The sequence below is a fragment of the Phoenix dactylifera genome, chromosome 13 (assembly GCF_009389715.1).
Source record: "Phoenix dactylifera cultivar Barhee BC4 chromosome 13, palm_55x_up_171113_PBpolish2nd_filt_p, whole genome shotgun sequence".
NCBI lineage: Eukaryota > Viridiplantae > Streptophyta > Magnoliopsida > Arecales > Arecaceae > Phoenix > Phoenix dactylifera.
In genome coordinates this window covers 7,600,167-7,614,159 of record NC_052404.1, presented here as the reverse complement: position 1 = coordinate 7,614,159, position 13,993 = coordinate 7,600,167, and the positions used below count along the sequence as shown (strand labels likewise).

Genomic DNA, 13,993 nt, shown 5'->3' with positions numbered 1-13,993 from the left:
AAGACTAATAATTTTAAATTTTTTATATTGTCCATACTATTTTTATAAAAATTTTGGAAGAAATTGGTCAAAAAGAATTGAATTCATTAGAATGCAAGCTAAGATAAATTGAAGTTAATTTTTCTAGATACAAGGTGTACTTGTTGAGTCTAGGTTTACGAGCATGCTAGAGCAAGAACGTATGTCATTGATGAACTTAAAACATATTATTCGTGAACGATTTTGAACACAGTATAGAGATAAGGTTATAATCCTCTTATATTGAAACTAAGTTTCTTTCTGTTCCTACATGGAAATAAGCAAAATATTATAGGGCTGATTGTTTGTATATTTGGTTTCAGAGTTTTTATAAGAGGGTGTAGCTCTATGCTGAAGTGTCCGATAAAATACTTATTTCAATTTCAATGAAAATTTAAAATTAATAATGATTGAAAGGGTGGCCACAATATAATGAAGGCGAATTGGAGATTTAAGAGCTCCCAGTTCCACTGGCCAGCAGCTGATTCCTAGGATACTTAATATTCTAATGTCTCAAGTCCACATGGAATGATGGTTTGCCAAATGAGATGGCTATCTCGGAACATGGGATGGACCCAATTAAGGTATGGCTTAATGTTTATGGTGGGCTCTAACATGCAAGGTGCCACATGCTTATCAACGTGCCATCGGGTGTGTTGCGTGCTAGGTTGGTCCGCTCAAATGGAAATTATAATTTCATGGTCGCTAACTTGTGTCTCATTTGGTCTCACTAATGATCGTGCTAGCATAATTGTTTTCGCCTGGAAGAAACTTTCGACAATTTTGGCATGCATTTGTACTTTATTGAATCGATTGTTCTATATTCATCTTGAATTTCTTAAACTACTTAATTTATTTTTGAAATATATTTTTATTAATATCTTCAGTTTTTTTGGTATATTTCTTGAGAAACTTGAATCCAACACAAAGACTAAAAAATAACTTCTATTACTAATACACATTTAGCTTCCCATTAGCATTTGGTGCAATGCTTGCATCTGCTTTATATGCTTTATGTACAAGGGATCATGATATGCCTGTTATTTGGGAGGTGTTGGTAGTACAATGACAAAACTGCAGCTAATCTTAAGCCTAAAACTTTTGTTAGATGGAGGTAGGATGATTTCTTCTACCTTTACAAATCAAATAAAGCTGAACTTAGTCCAACTTCTTTGTTAAAATCTAATATATTGATATATTTAGACAGAAAAAGTTACTAGAGCCGCGTAGAGAAGGGGCCCTTTCAGAAGTTTGCTTTCCCATGGAAGACCACAACGCCAACCATGACACTGAGGGCAGTCCATATTAGCAAGGAAAAGAAAAGAATTTGGCGACCAAAGGCACATCTAAAGTCCTCAATTCAAAGCTGTATAGTCTCATTTCCCGTGAGCTGGTGTAGAGGCCCATCCACCATCCATTTGGACCATTTCTTCTGGCACCAACTCCCTCACTTGTTGGATTTCTCCCATTCACATTTGTTGCTGCTGAGGATCGGCCTGTCCTGAGCACCAAAGGTGGCCAGTTGTAGCCGATGTCCCGGTCCACGGTCACGTTCCCACCTAAAATAGCAAAGATAAAAAAAAAAAAAAAAAAATTACCGGAGTGTATCCGATGGAAACATCCAACACCTAAGATAGGATGATATCTAGAGAACAAACGAGGTTTTCAGTGGTTTGTCAGGGCAATCGAGAACTTACTTGAAAGGTTCCTCGGATTGCATCCTGCCCGTTTGACTGGCATGATCTCAAAGGCTGTTCAAAATTTTGGTCGAGGTGTCGCCAGCTGTAGAAAGCTTTTGAAATTCGAATTTAGCCATGTACTTCTGGACATGCCATGTGGGGGGATCTAATTTGTGGTTCATAGGCTTCGTAGAGAGCTTTGGTTGGCCGCCCCTTCGTATGAGTCGTGGTCGGTTCCGAGACATATCAACATTGAAATCCAATTTGCATAGAGATGCTTTCTAAATTGAATCACTTATGAATACTTACAGCAAGATAAAATTAAGAATCATTCTATGTTTCTATATTTTCAACCACCGTTACCACAACCACCACCACCTTCTTCTTATTGTTCTAATAACATGCGACTTTTATTTTTATACAAGTTAAATACAAGAATTTGAGTTACAGGATTTGCTTTATTACGTTTAACATGGTTATTATATCCATCTTTACGTCCTATAAGTAATCCCATGCGAGGGCGAAGTTGCCCGTCCCTTTCAGTGTCTTAATCAATGATAGTATTCTTATTCCGCCAATCAAGCATCAACTTTTACAGCGATCGATACGTTCTATAGAATTAGCATATCATATTCTAATGCCAACTTGATTTGTAATTGACAACATGACCCGCTAAACAAAAATGAGTTTTTTAAAACAAATGTGGGTGGTGGTCGGCTAATGAGGGACCCCATCTGAATTGGCTTTTAAAGACCAGTGATCACCCACCCCCCTTTATTAGGTCATTAAATAAATCACCACTGCTATGAGCAGGAGAAGTGTGATTTATTTATGTTAATTGTGACTTATAAAAATCTGCACGCCCATTGAATTAGTAATATATAGTGGGATTGCAAGGTACAATGATGATAACTTTTTCCTTAGATAAGTGATGCGAAATTCGTAGATTAAGAAGGGGAGAAGTATATGCAGCTCAAATCATCAAATCTGACAAGAAATAAAGAATTATGGAAGGGATTTCTTAACGCCTGGAAGTCAAGATTAGAGACTCAGAAGCTTCTTTTGGTCTCATATAACTACAGCATGTTGCTAGAATCAGGGGGGTATTGGATTAGGTTGTTGGACCAAGTAGAACAGTAGAAAAGAGACTAAACTTAAAAAAAAAAAATCTTCGTAGGTCTTAGGACTAGGAGACAATTTTTATGTGACAGGCTGCGTTAAAGCTTCTATGAGGAAACTAGCATGTAAAGCATGGATTTTTCTTAAACCATGGCCACCATGCTAAGGTATTTCTTGAGTACACTTGCATGGAGTATACTTATCATAATTTTCTTTGATTAAGAAAACAGCATATGAAGCATCTAGTTTTTTTTAAAAAAAAAATAAATACCCTTTCTTTAAAATGTATATTTTTTATATTTATTAATAATAAAAAAATGAGGAGGTTCAATTGCAGTTAGAATGAGAGAAAATGAATATGGCACCCAGTGACTTTATCAACATAACCAGTCAGCACCCTCTTCTTCAATATTTTCACAATTTAGTTGAAATTCTTGTAATTATAGAAAATAAATTGTTTCATGTGCTCTATTCTCATGTATCTAATTATTGACATGAAATCATAGAGATCCCACTATGGCACATGAGACCATTGGATATGTTCATACATAGTATGTTGTGTGCATCAAATTCTTTAAGTAGTGCATTGTTAGCAGTTGTTGATTGTTATAATTGTAATAATAATCACTGTTTATCTCAAAATAACATTAAAATTGTTAATCTCAAAAGAATCACCGATATAATGGTTGTTGTAACTGTGTTAATAGCGGATAATAATTAAAAAAATAATGGCATTACTTTTCCTTCACTTTTCATCAAATTAAAATGATATCATTTTTAAACCGTACAACTACTTTTGGAGAAAATTTTGAAGCAAAAAAAGAGATAATTTTGGAAAATATTATTCCACTTAAAAGAAAGTATGAATAAAAATAATGACCATTATATTTATATTATAATGGCCTGCTAATGATGGAAAATAATACCTATTATACTTTTTTTCATATTGTTTACCTTAATAGCGTAATAGAGTTGGATGAAAATATTATAGCGGCCATCGTAACAGTAACAATACTATTATTTAGTTTTAAAACTACTTTTCTGGCCGGCGCTAATACTTTTTACGGACCAAATTTGGTAGGATACCTGCAGCAATTTTGCAAGCCAATCAGAAGCTCTTAATAAGAGTGCTTGAAGATATTGATGCATCAAGAGAAATTGAGAAATTTGTTTTGAAAATATGATTTAAATTGCTTGCACTGTTCATAGCACTGATGTGCTTTATTATACATATTGAGCCTCTAGATATGGTAGAATACAATAATAAAATTCTATAATTATAGAAAAAATACTAGGGATGAAACATAGTATAATACAATATCAAAATCCAATAATTTGACAATCAAATCTTATAATTTTTGGAGATTGATTTGAGCTAATATACTAAAATTGTACATGCAATATGTGGCAGCTATGATATCCAATATTATATATATATATTAAAATAAATGAGATTGTGCATGATCGAAATTTGTAATAGCAACCTCGAACGCGGGGTTGGCGGATTGCAAGCACAATCTTATCAGAGTGCTGCTTGGATTGGAAAAGGCAGGGTAGCATAAAAGGTGGTGCCAAAAATGGCTTACATCCATCCATATGGAACAGGATGATGCAACCAATGGAGCTACACCTGCATGTGGACTCTGATATGAAACAAGGAGATAAAGGCCCTTCACAAAACGATAGGTGAAATGGGAGCTTTGGATGGGATTCCACTTGAAGCTGTCGCAAGGCTAGCTCCAACCATGACAAGACAACTGCAGCCAAATACATACCTCTCTCTCTGATAATATTGGGATTGATGAAGGGGCCGACTCAGTGAATGGCCACGTTGCATCCTCCATTTTGCTTTTGAAGGGCTTTGTATCCTCCAAATTCTGGTCAAGCGCCATAGATGTTGGGCTTGGCTTATGATAGAATTTGGACAGCAGCATCCATAAATTTCTGGGATGTTTTTCAGAAGAAAAAAATTTGCAAGAAAGGTTTGTGTTATTTTTGTATTAATTTGTGCACCAATCTATGCTATTTGTGCATCCATTTCAAATAAGAATGCATTGATTGAGCTCAAGCTAAATGGAAGCCTACATTTAAGAAAAGCAGCATATATATATAATGGTCCTGCAAAACCAAGAACCAATTATTTTTGCAACTATAATAAAATTAGCAGCAACCAACAACATTAGTAATGGCAAAATGATTTATTTTTAGAAAAAAATAAAGTGGACTTTTTTTAAGACAATTTTTAAATTATATTTATTTGGACAAAAACTAGATATTTTTATTAAATGTGTTGGAATTATGTAGTATAAATATAAATCAGCAGTTGTATTAGTATGCTTAATTAATAATTTTATCCTATCATCGTGATTCTAGTGAACCCTTTGAACATATAATTTTTGGAGTTTTTCTTTTTGCTGATATTTTTGGTTGTAAAACCCAATTGTCGAAAAGATTTCAGATAGTTTTTGATTTGAGATATTTATGTAAAATTCAAGAAAATCAGAATTTGCAATCGATCTATTTTATGTTTGTTGGATGAGTAAAAGCGTGATGGGCTTACTTGCCCAATGTGGCTCAAAGCAATTGGGCGGCCAATGAGTCTCCTATTTGCACCTACCACATGCCGGATGGAGCACTTGCGACCTGATTTATATCAGGTCACTTTTTCTGTGTTTTTTTTTCCTATGAAAATTGGATCAAATGATGTCTTATATGTCTTTGTCTTACTTAGAAAAATAAGCTAATTTTTTGGTGTTCTCGAGACTATAAAATTTATGGCTCCGTGACTTGGATGATTTCCAAGTTATTTTTCAATCCAAATAAGACTTTCCAAACCAATCATATAAATTGGATGCTGAAATTAAAAGGTGGACGCAATTCAGGACAATAGAATCAGTATGTCTAATAACTATGTGATCATGTTAAACATGATTGTACTAAATAATACGAAAAAGTTATACAATGTAAGAAATATTTCAATCATGAAATCATTTCTTGAGTCTTTGTTTTTGTAAATTCTCAATGAACCGGAAAGAACCAAGGTTGGAAGCCAACTAGGATGTGGAAACACAAGAGAGGAAGAAAATACAACATATTGAGAAGAAGGGAGAAAACATAGATGATTGTAACCTGTTTCTTTCTGTGAGGACCCGTGCGGGCGTGTGTTTAGTCCCACATCGGTTATTCGCTGGGTAGATCTTGGGTACTTATACAGGATCAAGGAACCCAAATATAACTTCCGGCTAGCCATTTTGGGTGAGATCCTGGGTTGTTACAAATGGTATCAGAGCGGATCCGGCCCATAACCTATGTGGACTAGGAGACACTGCAGCACGGATCTATTGGGGCTGACCACGGGCCAATCGTGGTATTTGTGATTAGATTTGAATAGATATGAACCCTTAGCCTGACGAGGACGTTAGGGCTTGAACGGGGGAGTATGTAAGGACCCGTGCGGGCGTGTGTTTAGTCCCACATCGGTTATTCGCTGGGTAGATCTTGGGTACTTATACAGGATCAAGGAACCCAAATAATAACTTCCGGCTAGCCATTTTGGGTGAGGTCCTGGGTTGTTACATTTTCTTTCAAGGCTTCATAAATACAACAGAAGAATGCATCATCAAATTCTAGATACATTCAACTGTACAAGCAAAAAATCATGACTGGTGGCACCTATTTGGGTGCAATGTGCTTTAAGAAGGATGCAATATAACTGCAAATGAAATGGCTTCTCCTTTCTTTGTTAGGGTGAAGAGGTTTAGCTTCATATGTCCACGCTGGCATTACATGTTAGCAGTTTTTTGGGGTTTCTTAAAGACTATGGTCATAGAAAGCTTGTGTCATGGAATGCTCTATGTCTAAGTTATACCTTCCCAGTTTTTTTTTTTAAAAAAAAATAAATTAGGAAAGCATGTGAAACCCATCAAAAATCATTCAGCTCATGAACTCGGACATAAAAAAGTAATAGCTCTGCGTTACATTGGCCTGGTTCATTAACATTCAGAAATTAAAGCCTAAGTCTGGGGTTCAAAAGTATTTGGATTAATAAGAACCCACATTAATCATTGATGGAAACCTTGGTTCCGGCTTGTCTAAAGTTCCCAAAAAAAAGAAAAAAGAAAAAAAAAATCCTTAACTGGTTTTATCATAACATTGATTGCAGGATATTTTCAGGCCATTGTCATTGGCATAGACACATCCTAAGAAGAAAATGGCCTTAAGGAACCTTGCTCCGGCATGATTTATGAGCTTTTGGGTTGGGCCTACCCTGTCACGTTTTGAACCAAACTTTGTCATGTAGCATGAGGTTTGGCAAAAAGATTGCTTTCCAACTTAACATTCAGATATTTTAGCCTACTCTGAGTGGAGGCCTTTTTGTGGTGCTCTAGCTAGAGATGTTTGAGCTGAAGTACCCTGCAGGTGGGATCAAAATGTTCTGCTCTAAGATTTCAAAGTAACTTATTTTTTTCATTATGGTCACTAATTCTCAAAATATATATATGCCTGTTAATTGTTGAAAATTTAAGCTATGGATGCAGATTCTTATAACAAACATAAATAATCAAAAATATATAAATGAATAAGAGTAAATTGAGTAAGAAAAATTTAGGGTACTTGATACAAAGGGTTCCAACATATTTACCCTCCATGATTCAACTATAGTAGTACACACTCCCAACTACGAGGCTTGATTGAATTGCTTCAGGTTGTCCTTTACCTTAAGAATCAGATGTAATAATATTTTTGCAAAGATGAGAACAAAGAAATGGAAAAAAAAAAACTCTTTAAGAAAAGAAACAAAGAGTTACATGAAGCGAATTAATGAGAAGAAAAATCACGTATTTATGGATGAGTCCTTTATGGCCAGTTCGGCCAATCGATCAATGATAGCACTGTTCAGTACAATGGTAGTGACCATTCATATATCCAACAACAAAGTTTCCAACTGGCACATGCATATAATGGATAGTTTTACATGAATAGAAACAAAGGTGGTTTAGGTTTTCCTGGAACACACGGAAAAACAAGCAAGAGAACAGCCTTTCTAGCCACAATTTATCACTCAAAACTCATGAAAGCTGCTTGTGCTTGATGGATGCAAAAGAGTAGGAACAAGATCCATCTACATCAAAGAGAACCCCGGAAGATATCTCCACAGATAAGAGGTATCTTTGCAGCAAGAAAAATCCTGTCCGAAGGATATTTATAAAGCAAAGAGGATAAGCTGGGGAAAAAAATGGGAGGCCCAGCCAACCTATCTCCTTAGCCCAGGATGTGAATCGGTATGAATTTCACATGAGAGAAGGAAAATTTCCTCAGAAAAAGGGATAAGCTGTAGAAATGAAAGATGCTGATGGCTAAAACAATTTGGTCATGACTGGTACTCATAAATTGAGTCCCTGGCGGCTCATAAGGAACAAAACAGTTATTAGTTCATGGACTCGATGGCAATGCAACTATAGACACCTCTAGAGATAGGTGAGATGAATCAGACTGACCATTTTGCAACCAAATTATTTATTTTGGCTAATGCAGACATATCAAACTGTGCCTTCAAAAGGATTATGTAACCCTCACCGGAAAGAAAAAAGAAAAAGGCATATAAAGGACTTAAACCTCTGATAGGAGCTTCGCTTTCTTCAGCCCATGAACTTGTGGCAGGTTCCAGATTTATGTAACATTTCCACCATTTCTTTTTTTTCTTTTTTTTCAGAAAAACAAAGAAATTTTACCTAAAGAACACTCATACCTGACACAGTATCTACTTTTTGCTCATCAAGAAATAAAGATATAGAGAAAAAAAAAATTAAGTATTTGAGATACGATGTACAAGAGGGGTGCAACCAGTGACTCCGAATTTTTCTTGGATCTTATAAGTTGTACTAGGATACGGTGGGGGTCCTTTTTCTTCCTGATAACCACAAGCTCCCTAAAATGAACCCCTGCGCAGAACCCACAGCTCAGTGAGTCGTAATACACTTAATGATGGTGGGTTTTAAATGTGTGACATTAATGCTTTTCATGGGAAAGTTTCGAGTGGACAGAAAGCAAGCATTCAAAGCTGAGCAAACCAACGTATGAAACGATCATTTCACCCAAACTGAAGAGAGCTGTCTGCGGATAGGACAGCCACAGGTGGCGGACACCTCATAAATGCATCGCGAAGGCATTATTATGATAGAAAAGCTTTGTTGAATAAACGTTGACGTGCTGTTGGTGGTGGACAAGGTTTAGTGCCTTCCACAAGGAAAGGAGACCTAAAGGGGGGAGGAAGGTATGAAAGCCAATCATAACCATAGCTTTCAAAGCTATAGAGTCCCATGTCGACAGCATCAAGACATGCGTTAACAACAAGCTCTAGTGGAAGGACTTTTGCCACCCCTCGCTTCTTTCTTCTTCTTTTTTTTTTTAAAGCCAATTGATGACCCTACTCAGTGTCGGCTAATTGAGTACCCAATGGCATTGAATGGTAGCTTGCAAGCCTTTGTTACTATAATTCTGTGTGGAAAAGATAATGAACAGTAAGCAAGGTCAAGGAACAAGAAGAAAGTAGCATCGATCATCCAATGCATTGCTTCTTAGTGGGACCTTGTCGGTTCCTTTAGTTGATTGATTTGAATGTCCTTCACGAGAGTGGAGTTAAATCATGTTTCCTAGAGTATCAGCTCCATCATTTGGCCTCCGTAAAATCACGGATATTGTTGTCCCCTACGGATTCGTTCCATAAGATCCAAAGAAGACTAATTTACGCATGGCCACAGTTACTGTTAACAGAGAGGATCTTCCTCAAGGGAGTAGGCAAGCCGACATGGCAGTTATTGCTTTGTGTCACCTTCATATTTTTCCCAGGACTAAAGCATACATCTGATCGAAGTTTAAGCATGCCTTCTGCTGTCTTACAACTCGATCATTTCTTTTGCCGTGTTGCATTATGGCTTGGCTTTATTTTTCAAAAGGCAGCAAAAGAGAACTCCATTGATCTTGTGAGGTCACTACTTATTGCTACCGAATAACACCTGGAAGAAATATCAACCAAGCATGCAAGAAGTCAAAAATGGCACTACATCCATGTATATTGTTACCGCCATGTAGCAATATCGGTAATGAGATAATCTGTGACAAACCAACCTTATTTGTATGCATTTTAAGGGGTGTCGATGCTAGAATATGGTACCCAGGAATATTGATATATAATATTTAGTCCTAGTAGAGAAAAGATAACAAGGCCTCATCCAACAATGCTCTTTCATATCCTAATTCTTTTTTCTTTTTCTTTTTTTGCACTAAATCGGTAATTCATATAGTTCTAAGGTAAGTACATCTTGCCAAGTAAGAAGAAAGTAAAAAAATATATCCTAATTCCTAAGTCTGGTTCCTCCGCCTTAACCATATATTTTGCTATGCCATTCTTGTTTTCTGACAATATATATAGTGCCCTTTTCCATTTAACAAACATGGTAGAATTGCCACCTAGCTTTCATGGATCAGACTAGAACTCTCCCCAACGGACGGAGGAGAGGGGTTCCACCCAGCAGATCACCCAACTCTTCTTGATGATAAATTATGCTTTCAGAATAGATGGTGTTTAATTGGCTCCACATATATTAACTCTGAAATCACGCAACCCAAGATAGATTTGGTCTAAGATCTAAAGCAAATATGTAATAAAACGATTGGGCGAATTTTCTGATGCCTTGTCTTTTATGGCAGGTTAAGCATCCATCTGCTTATGCGTGAGTGAGAGGACAGGTCGAAGGACAAGGTCCATGCAATCTTATCGCCCTTCATATGGAGGTCAGAAAGCCTTTCCTCTTAACAGGTTCATTTGTGACGGGTTCCAAGACCGTAAGAAGACACACCAAAAGAACTTTACCAAAAGGCATATTCCGGGAGAAATCATAGCAAACTACCAAACAAAAAGGCTTAAATAAATCCAAAACGCTTCATACGTCGTTACAGCCTCGACTGGTCACGATAAGAATATTTTACCGTCCATTGATCACCCATCAAACCCATTAACATGTAAAACAAAAGGAACGGATGCTGCAGACAGGCATATTTCCCCTGCATACATAATATTACAGAAAAAAACAAAGAAAAGACTGACAAGAAACCAAGATTTAAACTTAAATAGAATAGAAATGAAAGGCCACCAAAAGATTGCTCTTAGAGGGGAGCTTGAAATCTTTAGGAGAGTCCTATGCAAACAAATACTAAATTAAGAGAAGACGCATCCATGCACTTCCGTGTAAATAGCTCAGAAGGGATAGACGGGGAAGGAGAGTAAGAGGTGGGCGAGAAGGGAGGGAATTGGCGATAAAGGACTTGGTCGATGAGCACAAGGAGGAAGCCCGTGGTAGAGAAGGAGACGAAGAGGACCAAAGGAGGATGGGGTCTTACAAGGTCAAGAAAAGGCCTTACAAGGTCAAGAAGACATGAACCTGCAAGACTGCGAAAGGAGAAGAGGTGACAGGTGTGTGAAGAAGGATAAGGGCTGTAGTGGAGGTCGAAGGGAAAAGCTCAGGTAGGATAGCACCGTTAAGGCATCAAGAACAAGGAACGGTTGGTTCTGGCGAAAAACGTCTGCTCCTAAATATGAAATCCCCGGGGAAGCCGAACATCCTGCTACCGTCGATCCCGATTCCCACAAAGTTTGTCACAGCAACGTCCATATCGTTGTTGAGATTGTTCATTGCAGTGAGACTGGAGCAGAAGACTTCCTGCAATGAAAATATGGATGATTCAGTTCGCAGTAAATTTTCATTATAAATTTACGGAAAGGATGAAGGAAAGATGCTTTCGTTGCAGCTTTTTTCTTACCGAGTGAGGAGTAGAGCTTGGAAAGAGGAGTTGATGGGGATTTATGCTCTCCATCCACCAAATCTTAAGGGCCTGCAAGAGGGAGGGAAAAGACAGAGGAAGGGAGCAGATAAGTGTTAAGATGATGAAATCTTTCACCATAATGAGAGATCTCACTCCTATGCATGACTCCTCGCTCATACGGGATACGGGAAAGAAAGGAGAATCAGCAAAGTTCATTTGTTGTCCAGCTTTCAAATGTAGATACTTAGGTAGCAAACAAGAAGTACATCCTCTACCCACAAAAAAAAGTACTTAATTAATCTACAAGCCTTCTCACCTCTTGTGGAAAGAGATGTGGTAGAAAGGAGTGGCAAAGAGAACGGAAGAGCAGCAGTAACAACTTGAAGATATGCAGTCAGAAAAGCAGAGAGAGAGAGAGAGAGACTCCTGGCCTTGGCGAAGGGGTGGGTTTAGAGTATTCGAGAGAGAAGCTAGGCATGAGGCTATAAAGAGAGAACGGGTTGGGGCTCAGCCGGGGGCTTTTGAAGGTCTACAAGAAGGTTTGGTGGGAAACGGAGGTTTGGGGTTAGGTTTGGGGTTAGGCTTGGGGTTCGGGCAGTCACCGAACTGCCCGGGTGTGGACCTGGAATGCCATTGGTCCAGGTTAGGAGGCCAGGGAATGTAACTGCTCATGCCTACCAAATGACGTAAGAAGCTGAGCGTTATAGGCGGCCTCGCCCTGACCGGGCTGCCCGCCAGCCCCTAGGCACGTGCTAAGGAGCTCGGGATTGGCTGACACGTGTGTCTAGGTGCACGTGCTGTGGAGCCACATGTTAGGGTCTGTGGTATTTCGTGCGTGGCGACAAAAGATTGCGCCTGTTCGTCACGGAAAACTACGGGGAGGTCCACTAAAAAGGTCGCTGGTTTTTGAGAGTTCGAAATGACCACTCTGGCCTGCTCTTCGGATGCTATTTTTGTTTGAGCACTGCCTCCCTTTGTTCCTTGTTCTAGACTTAAATCTGAAGGGTTAATTTCCCTTAACTAGAGTAACTAAATTTAACATCGAGATTTTTTTTTTGTGACGATAATTAAAATAGATAAAAGAAATTATAACTTGGAAGAAAGAACAGAATCAGTTCAAAAAAAAAAATGGAGCCAGAATGAAAATTCAGACAATTGAAAAGGAATCAAAAATATTCTTGATTTTACTCTAAATTCTCCCAAAAGCTGGTAGCTTTTTTTGATTACATAGAATAAACTATTCGTTGAAATTATGAAAGAAAAATTAATAAAAGTGAAGGAGAATTGCTTGTCAAGAAAAATCTGTGCCTTCTTCTTCCAAACAGCCCAGATCATCGCAATGAACAGAATGGGGATGGTAAACTGAAATTGTTTTAAGAAAGTTTCGAGTCTCCATTCCATGCAAAGTTTCTTAAGGGAGGTTTGAAGGTGAAGAACTCCAAGAGAGTAGCATATTCCTTTCCAAATGATAGAGAAAAGAAGGCATGAATAGAACAGGTGATCCACAAATTCTTTTTTTTTTTTTTAAAGGATATCTCGGGTATTTAATTTTTTCTTCCAACAGAGTCGGAGGAACCATTTGCATTTTTGAGGTACATCAAGAGTCTTGATTGAGGAAGCAAAAAGACATATAACTCCCCTAGTATTGAGAAATTGATAAATTGATGCAATGGTACGGTCATCTTTACTATCAAGCTTCCACACCGCCTTATCTTCATGGAGGTTCCAAGTTACCTGGTCCAAAAAATGAGAAAGCCGAATGAATTGCATTCTAATATCTTGAGATGGTTGAATTGGCAGTCCGAGCTTCCAAAAAGAATTTATAATATTAAAAAAATCGGCCTCCATTCCATTTTTCTTTATACTAAATTTGAAGAGGTTGGAAAATATAAATTAAAAAAAGGGCATCGCATATCCAATTATCCTTCCAAAAGAGTACATTTTTCTATTTCAATCTCGAAATGAAGTCTATTCCAGTCAAGATGACTTTACCATTGCATCAAGTAAATATTTGATTTGTAGTAAAGTTGTTGTGGTTGAAATCTGGCCTAAGGGTGACCACGCCGAAAGAGGACGAGAAGCCGCCAAAGGGATGGAGAAAGGGAGCCACCTCCTGCACTTCTAGGGACCTGCACAAAGCCTTCACCGGGGTCTCGACGAAGGCCCTCCGATGATTAAGTTAGCAGAGTTTTTGGAGAGTTTTTTTTGTAGGAAAGAAGAAAAACGTCCCCGAGTGTCGTTGGTGTGGCCTATTTATAGTCCTCACAAAGACGACCAGGTGGCTACCGTATAGATCATCCTCATCATAAAAGGGAACGGTCTTAGCTAGGTGTGGCAGAGTATGGCTCCTGGTA

At 37.9% G+C, this 13,993-nt stretch overlaps 1 long non-coding RNA gene across 1 annotated transcript; it reads right to left on the bottom strand.

Annotated features, from left to right (window-relative positions):
• Window positions 1–10,715: 10,715 nt before the first annotated feature.
• On the bottom strand, window positions 10,716–12,130 carry LOC103709677. Its single transcript, XR_604487.4, has 3 exons — window positions 11,956–12,130; window positions 11,637–11,708; window positions 10,716–11,536 (listed from the first exon to the last, which is right to left on the bottom strand). It is a non-coding gene; the product is annotated as an uncharacterized LOC103709677 (long non-coding RNA).
• Between the last annotated feature and the right edge of the window lie 1,863 nt (window positions 12,131–13,993).